The following is a 13,246-nucleotide window of genomic DNA, read 5'->3' as shown; positions in this document are numbered from 1 at the left end:
GGCTCATAGGCAGAAAGGACTCGCCTTGTCTCAGATAAGACTTTGGCCTGTGGACTTTTGAGGTAATGCTGAAATGGGTTGAGACTTTGGGGGGCTGTTGGGAAGGCATGATGGTTTTGGAATGTGAAGACATGAGATTTGGGAGGGGCCAAGTGTGGAAATATATTGTTTGGCTCTGTGCCTTCACCCAAATCTCATTTTTAGCTTCCATAATTCCCATGTGTTGTGGAAGGGACCTGGTGGGAGATAACTGAATCATGGGGGCAGGTTTCTCCCATGCTGTTCTCATGATAGTGAATAAGTCTCACGGGATCTGATGGTTTTAAAAAAATGGCAGTTTCCCTGCACAAGCTCTCTTCTCTTGTCTGCTGCCATGTGAGACATGTGTTTCACCTTCCACCATGATTGTGAGGCCTCCCCAGCCATGTGGAACTGTAAGTCCAATAACCCCTCTTTCTTTTGTAAATTGTCCAGTTTTTGGATATGTCATTATCAGCAGTGTGAAAACAGACTAATAAAGTCAGTTTTCCCCATTTTGACCTGTTGGTTTAATACAATTCTTGTTGAATCCCATCAGGAATTCTTGTAGATATAGACAAAATGATTCTAAAATTTGTATGGAAAGCCAAAGTATTAGAATAGCTAGAATAATTTGGGAAGATAATATAATTGAATAAATTATACTACCTTATTTTAAAACTTATTATATCCTTACAGTAAACTCTACAGTGTAGCACTGATGAAGGGATAGACACAAACATCAGGGGAACAGAACAGAGAACCCAGAAATAGACACACACAAATATGCCCAACTTACTTTAGATAAAAGTTCACAGCATTTCAGTAAAGAAAAGATAGCCTTTTCAACAAATTGTTTTGGAACAACTGGACATCCATAGACCAAAAACAATGTACCTTGAACTAAATATTACATCTGACACAAAAATTTACTCAGAATGGATTATAGAGTTAAATATAAATCTTGCAACTATAAGAACATTTCACATAGGTGAAAATCCTTGTAACCTAAGATAAAGTGAAGAATTCTTAAATAGGACACCAAAACCATAATCCATAAAATAAAAAAAGTTAAAACTGACCTTAAAAAATTAATAAGTTTTGCTCTGTTAAAGTTATTGTTAAGAGAATGAAAACACAACTGTAGACTAGGAGAAAATAAGCAAATCACTTGTCTGGCAAAAGATTTTTAATCAGAACATGTAAAGAATGCTCTGAGCTCAACAGTAAGAAAACAATCAATCTTATTTTAAAAAATGGCACTTTATCACACAAGGTATATAGAGAGAAGATATATACATAAAATATTGTCAACTTCGTTTACCATTAGTGAAATGAAAATTAAAGCCACAATAAGATACCAGTACACACTTAATAAAATGGCTAAAATAAAAATTTTCTGGCAATAAGCACTATTAACAATAGCAAAGACATTGAATCATCCCAGATGTCCACCAATGTAGGACTGGGTAAAGAAAATGTGGTACACGTAAACCATGGAATACTATGCAACCATAAAAAGAAACAAATAAACAAAACCATGTCCTCTGCAGCAACATGGATGCAGTTGGAGGCCATTATTCTAAGCAAATTAATGTAAGAACAGAAAAACAAAATGCCACATGTTCTCATTTAGAAATGGGAACTGTACATTGGGTACTCATGGACGTGAAAAATATTTTTTGTTGTTGTTTTTTAAGCCACCTAGTCTTTGGTACTTTGTTATAGCAACCTGAACTGACAAAGACATACTTTTATTTGCAAGTTCAGAAAATTGAAAATAACTCAAACATCCTTCAACTAGATGGATAAACAAACTAGTATATCCATACAACATAATACCACTTAGCGTTAAAAAGGAACAAACTATTGACACAACCAAAAACTTAGACAAATCTTAAAGACATTAGGCTGTGTCTTTATAATCTTAAAAGATTACATATTGTATGCTTCCATTTATATAAAATTCTTGCAGTGAAAAACTTCTAGTGATAGAACATCCCTCAATCAGGTTAGTGGTTGTCAGAGTCAGACTTGGGGAGGGTGTGGCTACTGAAAGTTAGCATGAGGGAGTTTTGTGACGGTGTTGCAACATTTCTATATCCTGATTGTAGTAGTAGTTGTACAAATGTATACATGTGTTAAAATCTCATAGAACCATACACCAAAAAAGTACATAGAAAAAGCTGGTGAAATATGAATAAAGTCAGTAGTTTAGGAGTGTTTTGCCAATATCAATTTTCTAATTTTTAAATGTACTATCATTATGTAAAATGATCAAGAGAAACTAAGTAAATGGTACCTTGGAACTTTCTATGCTATTTTTGCAGTTCCTAAAATGAAAGAACAAAACTAACTTGAATATCCTACTCATTATCATTTAAGTCTTACTGATTTTTTCTTTTTTATCTGCTCCTATGAGACCAACAGCTACTGTGTCCTCATAATCTCAACAGTTCTTTTCTCCCTTTGCTATCGTAGACATTTTCAACCACATAAAATCACTAGGTGATTAAGCTAAAGGTGAAAACACTGCCCCCTACCAGTAGTGGATTATTTCTTTTGATAAATGTTCATTGACTGTTCATTATGTGCCTAATTTTACAGTATGTGTAATGGTGAGAATGGGAAGATGGTTACTTAGATAAAGAAAACCAAGTAAGTGGGATAAGAACATAAATTATTGCAATTCAAAGCAGAAGGCCATTTTTAGCAAAGGAAAATAATATATCGCAAATTGGAAACAAAGTAACAACTTAACTTTTAATTCATGTATTGGGGCTCTATCTATAATTTCGCCAGGAGGAAATTGTCAACAATAAGAAATAGAAAAAAAAAAAAAGCCAAAAAACACTCTGATAGATGATGTCAATGAACTACAACCAAACTTTAAACATCCATCATTCTGTGCCTTCTTCTGGATAGAATTAAGTCATGAAACAGATTTCTATAAATGCTTACCTTTTTGTTTTTCCTAGAAGAATGCATGAAGTTTACATGGGGGAGTGAGCATGATGGATAGACAAGAACGGGAAAAAGCCCGAAGCCTGCATTTGTAAGAGAGTATGCAGTCCTGTTACAAAGTTTCCGTGTTGTCAAGAAAGGAAAGGATCCATACCATTCCCTGCCAGGAGCTGTGCAAAATGCCCTACATATCTAATTTCTTTTAATCTCCAAACACCCCTAAGAGGTGGGAATTGTATCAGCAACAACAGAATTCACCTCTGCCTCTCTTAAACAACAGGTTGTTGTTGGGCAGAGGAAAAAGAGGCATCTGTAGACCTCCCCTCTATGAATGCTGACACTGAGACACCTCCGCTCCAACTGAGAATCCCCTCTCCCTGGTTCCACTGTATCTGACACATTCACTTGACCTAGAAAGTCCAAGGCAGAGGCATCCAATGAGCCACTTCAGAGTTATACCATTCATTCCAGGACACATGAAAAGATGCAAATCTCATACTGACTTTTCTGCTTTCCTTCCAGACACACAATGAAGCCTCCCAAATGGGGAACAAGTCATATGCATGGTATACCAAAATGACAATTGTCTACTGTAGGTACTATCATCCCAATTTTACAGATGCAGGCTTCAAGGTGGAGAGAAGTGAAAAGAAAAATGTCCCAAGGTTGCATAGCTAGTTTTCATGATTCTAGATTTTAGACTATGTAACTGGTTCTGAACACAAAGCCCCAGGTCTTTCCACTATGATTTTCACACCAGTTTTTCTCTCTCTGATGTGGTGCTTCTTATTTTATTTTTACCATTTCCATGCACGCTAGCCTGATTTTCCAACTCCCAAGACTTCCCCTCTCTCAATTCTTTGTGTGTGGGCTTCCTCAGGCCAGAAAGCCCACTTAACTTGTGTCTGAAACAGACCAGAAGTAAAGTGGGAGAATCAATATTTTGGGTGCATCCCTCAACCAATAACAGGTGTTGGTGTGTAAATAACACAGCTTCCTTGCTCCTCCCATAGGTGTTTTTTTTTTTAATGTGGTAAAATACACATAATATAAAATTTACGCTCTTAACCATTTTGAAGTGTACAGTTCAGTAATGTTTAGTATATTCATTGTTGCGCAACCACTTTCCAGAACTTTTTCATCTTACAAAACTGAAACTAAACTCTATGCACATTAAACACTAACTGCCCATTTCCCACTCCTGCCAGCCCTTGGCAATCACCATTCTACTTTCTGTCTGTAATTTTGACTACTCTAGGTACCTCCTGTAAGTAAAACCATGCAGTGTTTGTCTTCCTGTAACTGGCTTATTTCACTTAGCCTAATGTCCTCAAGGTTCATCCATATGGTAGCATGTGTCAGAATTTCCTGTTTATAAAGCTGAATAATATTCCATCATATGTATATACCACATTTTGTTTATACAATCATCTGCTACTGAACATGTGAGTTGCTTCCTCCTTTTGACTATGGTAAATAATGCCACCCTGAATATTAAGTGCACAATTATTTTTTGAGTTCATTCTTTCAATTATTTTGGGGTATATGCCTAGAAGTAGAATGCCTGGATCATATGATGATTCTGTTTTTAATTGTCTGAGCAACCGCCATACTGCTTCATATGGAGGCTGCACCATGTTTACGTTACCGCTAACAGTGCACAAGGGTTCTGATTTTGCCACCTTCTTGCCAACACTTGTCATTTTTTGTTTTTCACTCTTATTTTTATAGTAGCCATCCCAATGTGGGTATGGTCATCCATAGGATCACTTTAAGTGCATGTTCAACACTGGCTCCCAGACTTCCCCAGTAGGATGAGAGCTCTAGATGCCTATAGCAGTGATTTACTTAATAACTTAAAAACCTACTTAAAGGTTTCCTTTCCTTCCTTGTTATACTTCCCCACTTCATTACTGCTGCTTTATTGTATTACCTCCTAAAAAAACTATCTACACTAGAACTCTTACCTCAAGATCTGCTTCTGGGAATCAAGACACATATTTAAGATTATTCAGTATCCCTTATGGCAATTGTTAACAACATGTACCTTGATCAGTTATGTTAGACTGAGTTGCTTTTCAGCCTTAGTTTGCTGAAAGGTTATCTCCTTCCACATGCAGTATAGAGTCAATATTTTCCTAAATAACTCCATGAGCATAACCAACACTCCTAAGTAAACACAGGATTCATGCAGCCTACCACATGGATAAGAAATCTCTCAATCTTCACTGTACTCAAGATTCTTAAAACTGTACAACATCAGAAGTGAATGGGAGCTTATGGATCTCTAGAGCAGTTGTTTGAAAATGATGTACCATGGACCTCTAATGTTTCAGAGACTCTGCACATGTTTAAATTGTGCAATAGAAGAAATAAATTAGTTGTACATAAAATATCAAGACATTTCAAGTGGGCTAACTTGAATTACCAAGTTCATGGCTTTTGGTGCAAAACTCTTTTCACCATTTCTCCAATTATCTCTGTTAATTTAAAAGTATCCAAAGTCTCTCAGGCAAGTTTTTTTTTAATGTTGTTATATATAGTCACAAATCTATGTCACTCAGGACTTTATCAATACTGTGTCATGATACTGTGACTCCAGATCTCTTATTTTTATATTAATCAAGACAATAAAAATATTAAATAATTTTCCAAGAAATGTATACCACTGCTTTTATCCTTATGTATACACTGGGGGTTCCAGTATAGTCTGATCAAACATAAACAAAGAGAAAATTTTTCATAGCCACAAAATATTGTAAACCATAGATTTATGTAAAGCCTTCATTGAATTCATAATGTCTTTCAACAGTATCTTGACATGTTAAAGAAAGCTTCTACCTTCTGGGGAAGTCTCCTTTATTTTAGGATATTTCTAATTCCTATGAATATTTCTGTTTTTACCCCTATTTTGCTAAAATATGCCTCCCTGCAACTTCCAGTATTCAATCCAAAGATTTTTTTATCCTTACTCTTCCGGAGCAGCCTTGGGACTTTGTTGTGGTTTCCCAGTGTTCTCCCTCAATCAGGCAAGAACTGCTGCAAGTGTTTGAATCTCTTTGCCTTTTGGCACCCAACAAGAAGAAAATTCCCCTTCTCCAGTGGCTGGCAACAAGGCTTCCTCTCCAGTTTATCTATAACCTATAGCAAAGTGATGGCAAAGATATGGATTTCACCAAACTTAAGCCTTAAGTGAATCAACAAGAATAGGGGTAGGAGGGAAGTTAGAAGTGAAGAGAAGGGATAGGCAACTTTCCAACCCCAAAACATATGGCAATCATTTTGAAAGTTCAAGACGGTATTTATTTCATGCAGCAACATTGTCCCAAGAAGAATGCAGGCCAAATTTCTAATACATTAACCCTATATCCAAGTTTTCAGATCATCCCCTTTTCTTCCCCAACCCCACTTCACTCGATGCTAGTTCCCCCTCTTTATTTTTTAAAGACTCCCTGTTTTTCTCAAAAACTGAGGCAGTATAACTGGAATGTTTTAATCTACTACAGCGCCTCTGAATCAATTAATTTCTGCTCATTCTGACAACCGAGGGGTTGGGGTAAGGGCTGAGAGACAGCAATGGTTGGGTGGTGAGAAGTTAGAATGCAGCAGGGAGTGAGGAGAGTGGGAGATGGAACTCCCTGGAGGACGTTAGCCAGGGGAAGATAAATTACCCTTGTGCTTGCTGTTGAGAAAAAAACGACTGGAGACTCTGGTATATGAGATGAGCACACATGAGCATTGGGGGAGGGAGTAATTCCTGTCATTCAGAAGGTTAAAAAATAGAAAAAGAAAGAGGCTATTGTACATGAGATTGAGTTCTTGATTTGATTATCAGCTTGGTTGTTGTTGGTGTATAGCAGGGCTACTGATTTGTATACACCGGTTTTATAACCCGAGACTTTACTGAATTAATTTATCAATTCTTGGAGTATTTTGGAAGAGACTTTAGGGTTTTCTAGGTACAATATGATATCAACAGCAAACAGGGATAGTTTGACTTCCTCTTTTTTCCAATTTGGATGCCCTTTATTTCTTTCTTCTGCCTGATTTCTCTGGCTAGGACTTCCAGTACTATGTTGAATAGAAGTGGTGAAAGTGAGCATCCTTGTCTTGTTCCACTTCTTAGGGAGAATGCTTTCAACTTTTCCCTGTGCAGTGTGATATTGGCTATGGGTTTGTGATATTTGGTTTTTATCATTTTGAGATATGTTTCTTCTATGCTTAGTTTGTTCAGATTTTTATCATGAAGGATGCTAGATTTTATTGAATTATTTTCTGCATCTGTTGAGACTATCATATGGCATTTGTTTTTAATTGCTTATGTGGTAAGTCACATTTATTAACTTGAGTATGTTGAACCATCCCTGCATCCGTGGGATGAAACCCACTCAATCATGGTGTACTTTCTTTTTAATGTGCTATTGGATTTTGTTTGCTAGTATTTTGTTGAGGATTTTTGTGTGTATGTTTATCAAGAAGATTGGTGTTTCCTTTTCTTTTGTTGCTATGTCCTTTCACAGCTTTGGTATCAGAGTGATACTGGCTTCATAGAATGAGTTAGGGGGGATGTTCTCCTTCTCCCTCTTTTGGAATAGTTTCGGTAGCATTGGTACTTATTTTTCTGTGAATGTCTGGTAGAACTCAGCTGTAAATCTGTCTGTTCCTAGGCTTTTATTTGTTGGAGGATTTTTTTTTATTATTTATTCAATCTCACTGCTCATTAGTGGGCTGTTCAGGATTTCTTTTTTTTTGGTCAGCTTTGAAATTTATTTTATTATTATTATTATCATTATTATTATTATACTTTAAGTTCTGGGATACATGTGCAGAATGTGCAGGTTGGTTACATAGGTATACATGTGCCATGGTGGTTTGTTGCACCCATCAACCCGTCATCTACATTAGGTATTGCTCCTAATGCTATCCCTCCCCTAACCCCCCACCCCCAGACAGCTCCTGGTATGTGATGTTCCCTTCCCTGTGTCCATGTGTTCTCATCGTTCAACTCCCACTTATGAGTGAGAACATGTGGTGTTTGGTTTTCTGTTCCTGTGTAAGTTTGCTGAGAATGATTTCCAGCCTCATTCCTGTCCCTGCAAAGGACATGAACTCATCATTTCTTATGGCTACATAGTATTCCATGGTGTATATGTGCCACATTTTCCTTATCCAGTTTATCACTGATGGGCATTTGGGTTGTTTCCAAGTCGTTACTATTGTGAACAGTGCTGCAATAAACACACATGTGTATGCATCTTTATAGTAGAATGATTTATAATCCTTAGGGTATATACCCAGTAATGGGATCACTGGGTCAAATGGTATTTCTGGTTCTAGATCCCTGAGGAATCGCCACACTGTCTTCCACAGTGGTTGAACTAATTTGCACTCCCACCAACAGTGTAAAAGCATTCCTATTTCTCCACGTCCTATCCAGAATCTGTTGTTTCCTGACATTTTAATGATTGCCATTCTAAATGGCTTGAGATGGTATCTTATTGTGGTTTTGATTTGCATTTCTCTAATGACCAGTGACGACGAGCTTTTCTTCACATGTTTGTTGGCTGCATAAATGTCTTCTTTTGAGAAGTGTCTGTTCATATTCTTAGCCCACTTTTTGATGAGATTGGTTATTTTTTTCTTGTAAATTTGTTTAACTTCCTTGTAGATTCTGGATATTAGCCCTTTGTCAGATGGATAGATTGCAAAGTTTTCCCCCATTCTGTAGGTTGCCTGTTCACTCTGATGATAGTTTCTTTTGCTGTGCAGAAGCTCTTTAGTATAATTATATCCCATTTGTCAATTTTGACTTTTGCTGCCATTGCTCTTGGTATTTTAGTCATGAAGCCTTTGCCCATGCCTATGTCCTGAATGGTATTGCCTAGGTTTTCTTCTAGAGTTTTTATGGTTTTAGGTTTTACTTTTAAGTCTTTAATCCATCTTGAGTTAATTTTTGTATAAAATGTAAGGAAGGGGTCCAGTTTCCGTTTTCTGCATAAGGCTAACCAGTTTTCCCAACACCATTTATTACATAGGGAATCCTTTCCCCATTGCTTGTTTTTGTCAGATTTGTCAAAGATCAGATGGTTGTAGATGTGTGGCGCTATTTCTTTTCTTTGCTTTGCTTTTTTTTTTTTTTTTTTTTTACTTTAAGTTCTGGGATACATGTGCAGAACATGCAGTTTTGTTACACAGGTATACACGTGCCATGGTGGTGGTTTGCTGCACCCATCAACCTGTCACCTGCATTAGGTATTTCTCCTAATGCTATCCCTCCCTTAGCCCCCAGTTCCCAGACAGGCCCTGGTGTGTGATGTTCCCCTCCCTGTGTCCATGTGTTCTCATTTTTCAACTCCCACTTATGAGTGAGAACATGCGGTGTTTGGTTTTCTGTTCTTGTAATAGTTTGCTGAGAATGATGATTTCCAGCTTCATCCATATCACTGCAAAGGACATGAACTCATATTCTTTTATGGCTACATAATATTCCATGGCGTATATGTGGTGTGGCATTATTTCTGAGGCCTCTGTTCTATTCCATTGATCTATATATCTGTTTTGGTACCAGTATCATACTGTTTTGGTTAGTGTAGCCTTGTAGTATAGTTTGAAGTCAGGTAGCATGATGCCTCCAGCTTTGTTCTTTTTGCTTAGGATTGTCTTGGCTATATGGGCTCTTTTTTGGTTCCACATGAAATTTAAAGTAGTTTTTTTTCAATTCTGTGAAGAAAATCAATGGTAGCTTGATGGGGATAGCATTGAATCTATAAATTACTATGGGCAGTATGGCCATTTTCATGATATTAATTCTTCCTATCCGTGAGCATTGAGTGTTTTTCTATTTGTTTGTATCCTCTCTTATTTCCTTGAGCAGTAGTTTGTAGTTCTCCATGAAGACGTTCTTCACATCCCTTGTAAGTTGTATTCCTAGGTATTTTATTCTCTTTGTAGCAATTGTGAGTGTGAGTTCACTCATGATTTGACTCTCTGTTTGTCTATTATTGGTGTATACGAATGCTTGTGATTTATGCACATTGAGTTTGTATCCTGAGATTTTGCTGAAGTTGCTTATCAGCTTAAGGAGATTTGGGGCTGAGACGATGGGATTTTCTAAATATACAATCATGTCATCTGCAAACAGAGACAATTTGACTTCCTCTCTTCCTGTTTGAATACATTTTATTTCTTTCTTTTGCCTGATTGCTCTGATCAGAACTTCCAAAACTATGTTGAATAGGAGTGGTGAGAGAGGGTATCCTTGTCCTGTGCCGGTTTTCAAAGGGAATGCTTCCAGCTTTTGCCCATGTGGTATGATATTGGCTGTGGGTTTGTCATAAATAGCTCTTATTATTTTGAGGTACGCTCCATCGATACTTAGTTTATTGAGAGCTTTTAACATGAAGGGGGTTTGAATTATATCGAGGGTCTTTTCTGCATCTACTGAGATAATAATGGTTTTTGGCATTGGTTCTGTTTATGTAATGGATAACGTTTATTGATTTGGGTATGTTGAACCAGCCTTGCATCCCAGGAATGAAGCTGACTTCATCACAGTGGATAAGCTTTTTGATGTGCTGCTGGATTAGGTTTGCCAGTATTTTTTTGAGGGTTTTTGCATCGATGTTCATCAGGGATATTGGCCTGAAATTTTCTTTTTTTGTTGTGTCTCTGCCAGGTTCTCGTATCAGGAAGATGCTGGCCTCAAAAAAATAGTTCAGATGTTGGGGAAAAGACTAAAAACAGGCCAGAAAGATTTGATGTCCGGAATGGCAAAAGGAAATCCTAGTCTCTGACAAAACAGACTTTAAACCAAAAAAGATCAAAAAAGACAAAGAAGGGCATTACATAATTGTAAAAGGATCAATGCAACAAGAAGAGCTAACTATCCTAAATATATATGCACCCAATAAAGGAGCACCCAGATTAATTAAGAAAGTTCTTCGAGACCTGCAAAGAGACTTAGACTCTCACACAATAATACTGGGAGATTTTAACACCCCACTGTCAATATTAGACAGATCAACAAGACGGAAAATTAACAAGGATATTCAGCACTTGAACTGAGCTCTGGACCAAGTGGACATAATAGACATCTACAGAACTCTCCACCCCAAATCAACAGAATATACATTCTCCTCAGCACCACATCACACTTATTCTAAAATTGACCACATAATTGTAAGCAAAACACCCCTCAGGAAATGCAAAAGAACCGAAATTATAACAAACAGTCTCTCAGACCACAGTGCAACCAAATTAGAACTCAGGATTAAGAAACTCACTCAAAACTTCACAACTACATGGAAACTGAACAACCTGCTCATGAGTGACTACTGGGTAAATAACGAAATTAAGGCAGAAATAAATAAGTTCTTTGAAACCAATGCAAACAAAGACACAATGTACCAGAATCTCTGGGGCACAGCTAAAGCAGTGTTTACAGGGAAATTTATAGCACTAAATGCCCACAGGAGAAAGGGGGAAAGATCTAAAATCAACACCTTAATATCACAATTAAAAGAACTAGAGAAGCAAGAGCAAACAAATTCAAAACCTAGCAGAAGACAAGACATAAATAAGATCAGAGCAGAACTGAAGGAGATAGAGACATGAAAAACCCTTCAAAAAATCGAAGAATCCAGGAGCTGGTTTTTCAAAAAAATTAATAAAATAGATAGCCAGACTGATAAAGAAGAGAGAAGAATCAAATAGGTACAATAAATGATAAAAGGGATATCACCACTGATCCCACAGAAATACGAACTACCATCAGAGAATACTATAAACACCTCTATGCAAATAAACTAGAAAATCTAGAAGTGGATAAATTCCTAGACACATACACCCTCCCAAGACTAAACCTGGACTGTTCAGGATTTCTATATCTCCCCGTTTCAGGCTTGGTGGATTGTATGTCTCCAGGAATTTATCTATTTCCTCTAGTTTTTGTTGTTGTTGTTGTTGTTGTTGTTGTTGTTTGAAACGAAGTCCTGCTCTGTCTCCAGGCTGAAGTGCAGTGGCACGATCTTGGCTCACTGCAGCCTCCGACTCCCTGGTTCAAGCGATTCTCCTGCCTCAGCCTCCTGAGTAGCTGAGATTACAGGAGTGCGTGACCACGCCCAGCTAATTTTTGTATTTTTAGTAGAGATGAGGTTTCACCATGTTGGCCAGAATGGTCTTGATCTCCTGGCCTCATGAGCCACCCACCTTGGCCTCCCAAAGTGCTGGGATTACAGGCATGAGCCACTGCGCCCGGCCTCCCTTAGTTTTTCTAGTTTGTGTGCATAGAAGTTTTCACACTAGTCTCAAATAATATTTTGTATTTCTATGGTATCAGTTGTAATGTCTCCATTTTCATTCCCGATTAAGCTTATTTCAATCTTTTCTCTTATTTTCTTGGTTAATCTAGTTAGTGGTTTATCAATTTTATTTATCTTTTCAAAGAATCAACTTTTAATTTCATTGTTCCTTGGTATTGTTTTCTTGGTTTCCATTTAGTTTAGTTCTGCTCTGATCTTTGTTATTTCTCTTCTTCTGCTAGCTTTGGGTTTGGTTTGTTGTTGTTTCTCTAGTTCCTTGAGATATAACATTAGGTTGTCAGTTTGTGACCTTTCTATCTTTTTATTTCAGTCCCTGAGCTTCCCTAGGACTTTTTGTCTTTTTGTTGTAGGCGTTTAGTGCTATAAACTTTCCACTTAGTGCTGCTTTTGCTATATCCCAGAGGTTTTTATAACTTGTGCCACTGATACCATTCATTCTGAAAATTTTTTGAATTTCCATCTTGACTTCATTATTGACTCAAAAATCATGCAGGAGTATTATTTAATTTTCATGCATTTGTATAGTTTTGAGGAAAGCCATTACCTAAGTGAGGTAACTCAGGAATGGAAAGCCAAATACTATGTGTTATCACTTATAGTGGGAACTAAGCTAAGGGTAGTCAAAGACGTACAGAATGGTGTGATACACACCGGAAACTCCGAAGGGAGGAGTATGGGAAGGGGGTCAGAAATGAAAAATTACCTATTGGGTACAATGTACACATTTTGGGTGACAAGTACACTAAAATCCCAGACTTCATCATTACATGTACATCATCCATGTAACCAAAAGTTATTCCTAGCACTAAAGCTATTGGAATAATTTTTATTTAACAAAAGACAATCTTATTCCAAGAAGATAGAGGACTAGGGTATAAGATGTCTCCCCCACTCCCCTGCTCCCATTCTGTCTTGGGTTGCCTGAAGCCATAATTATGTTTTGT

Source organism: Macaca mulatta, chromosome 15 (assembly GCF_049350105.2).
Source record: "Macaca mulatta isolate MMU2019108-1 chromosome 15, T2T-MMU8v2.0, whole genome shotgun sequence".
In the NCBI taxonomy this organism is placed as follows: Eukaryota; Metazoa; Chordata; class Mammalia; order Primates; family Cercopithecidae; genus Macaca; species Macaca mulatta.
This window is presented reverse-complemented; position numbering follows the sequence as displayed.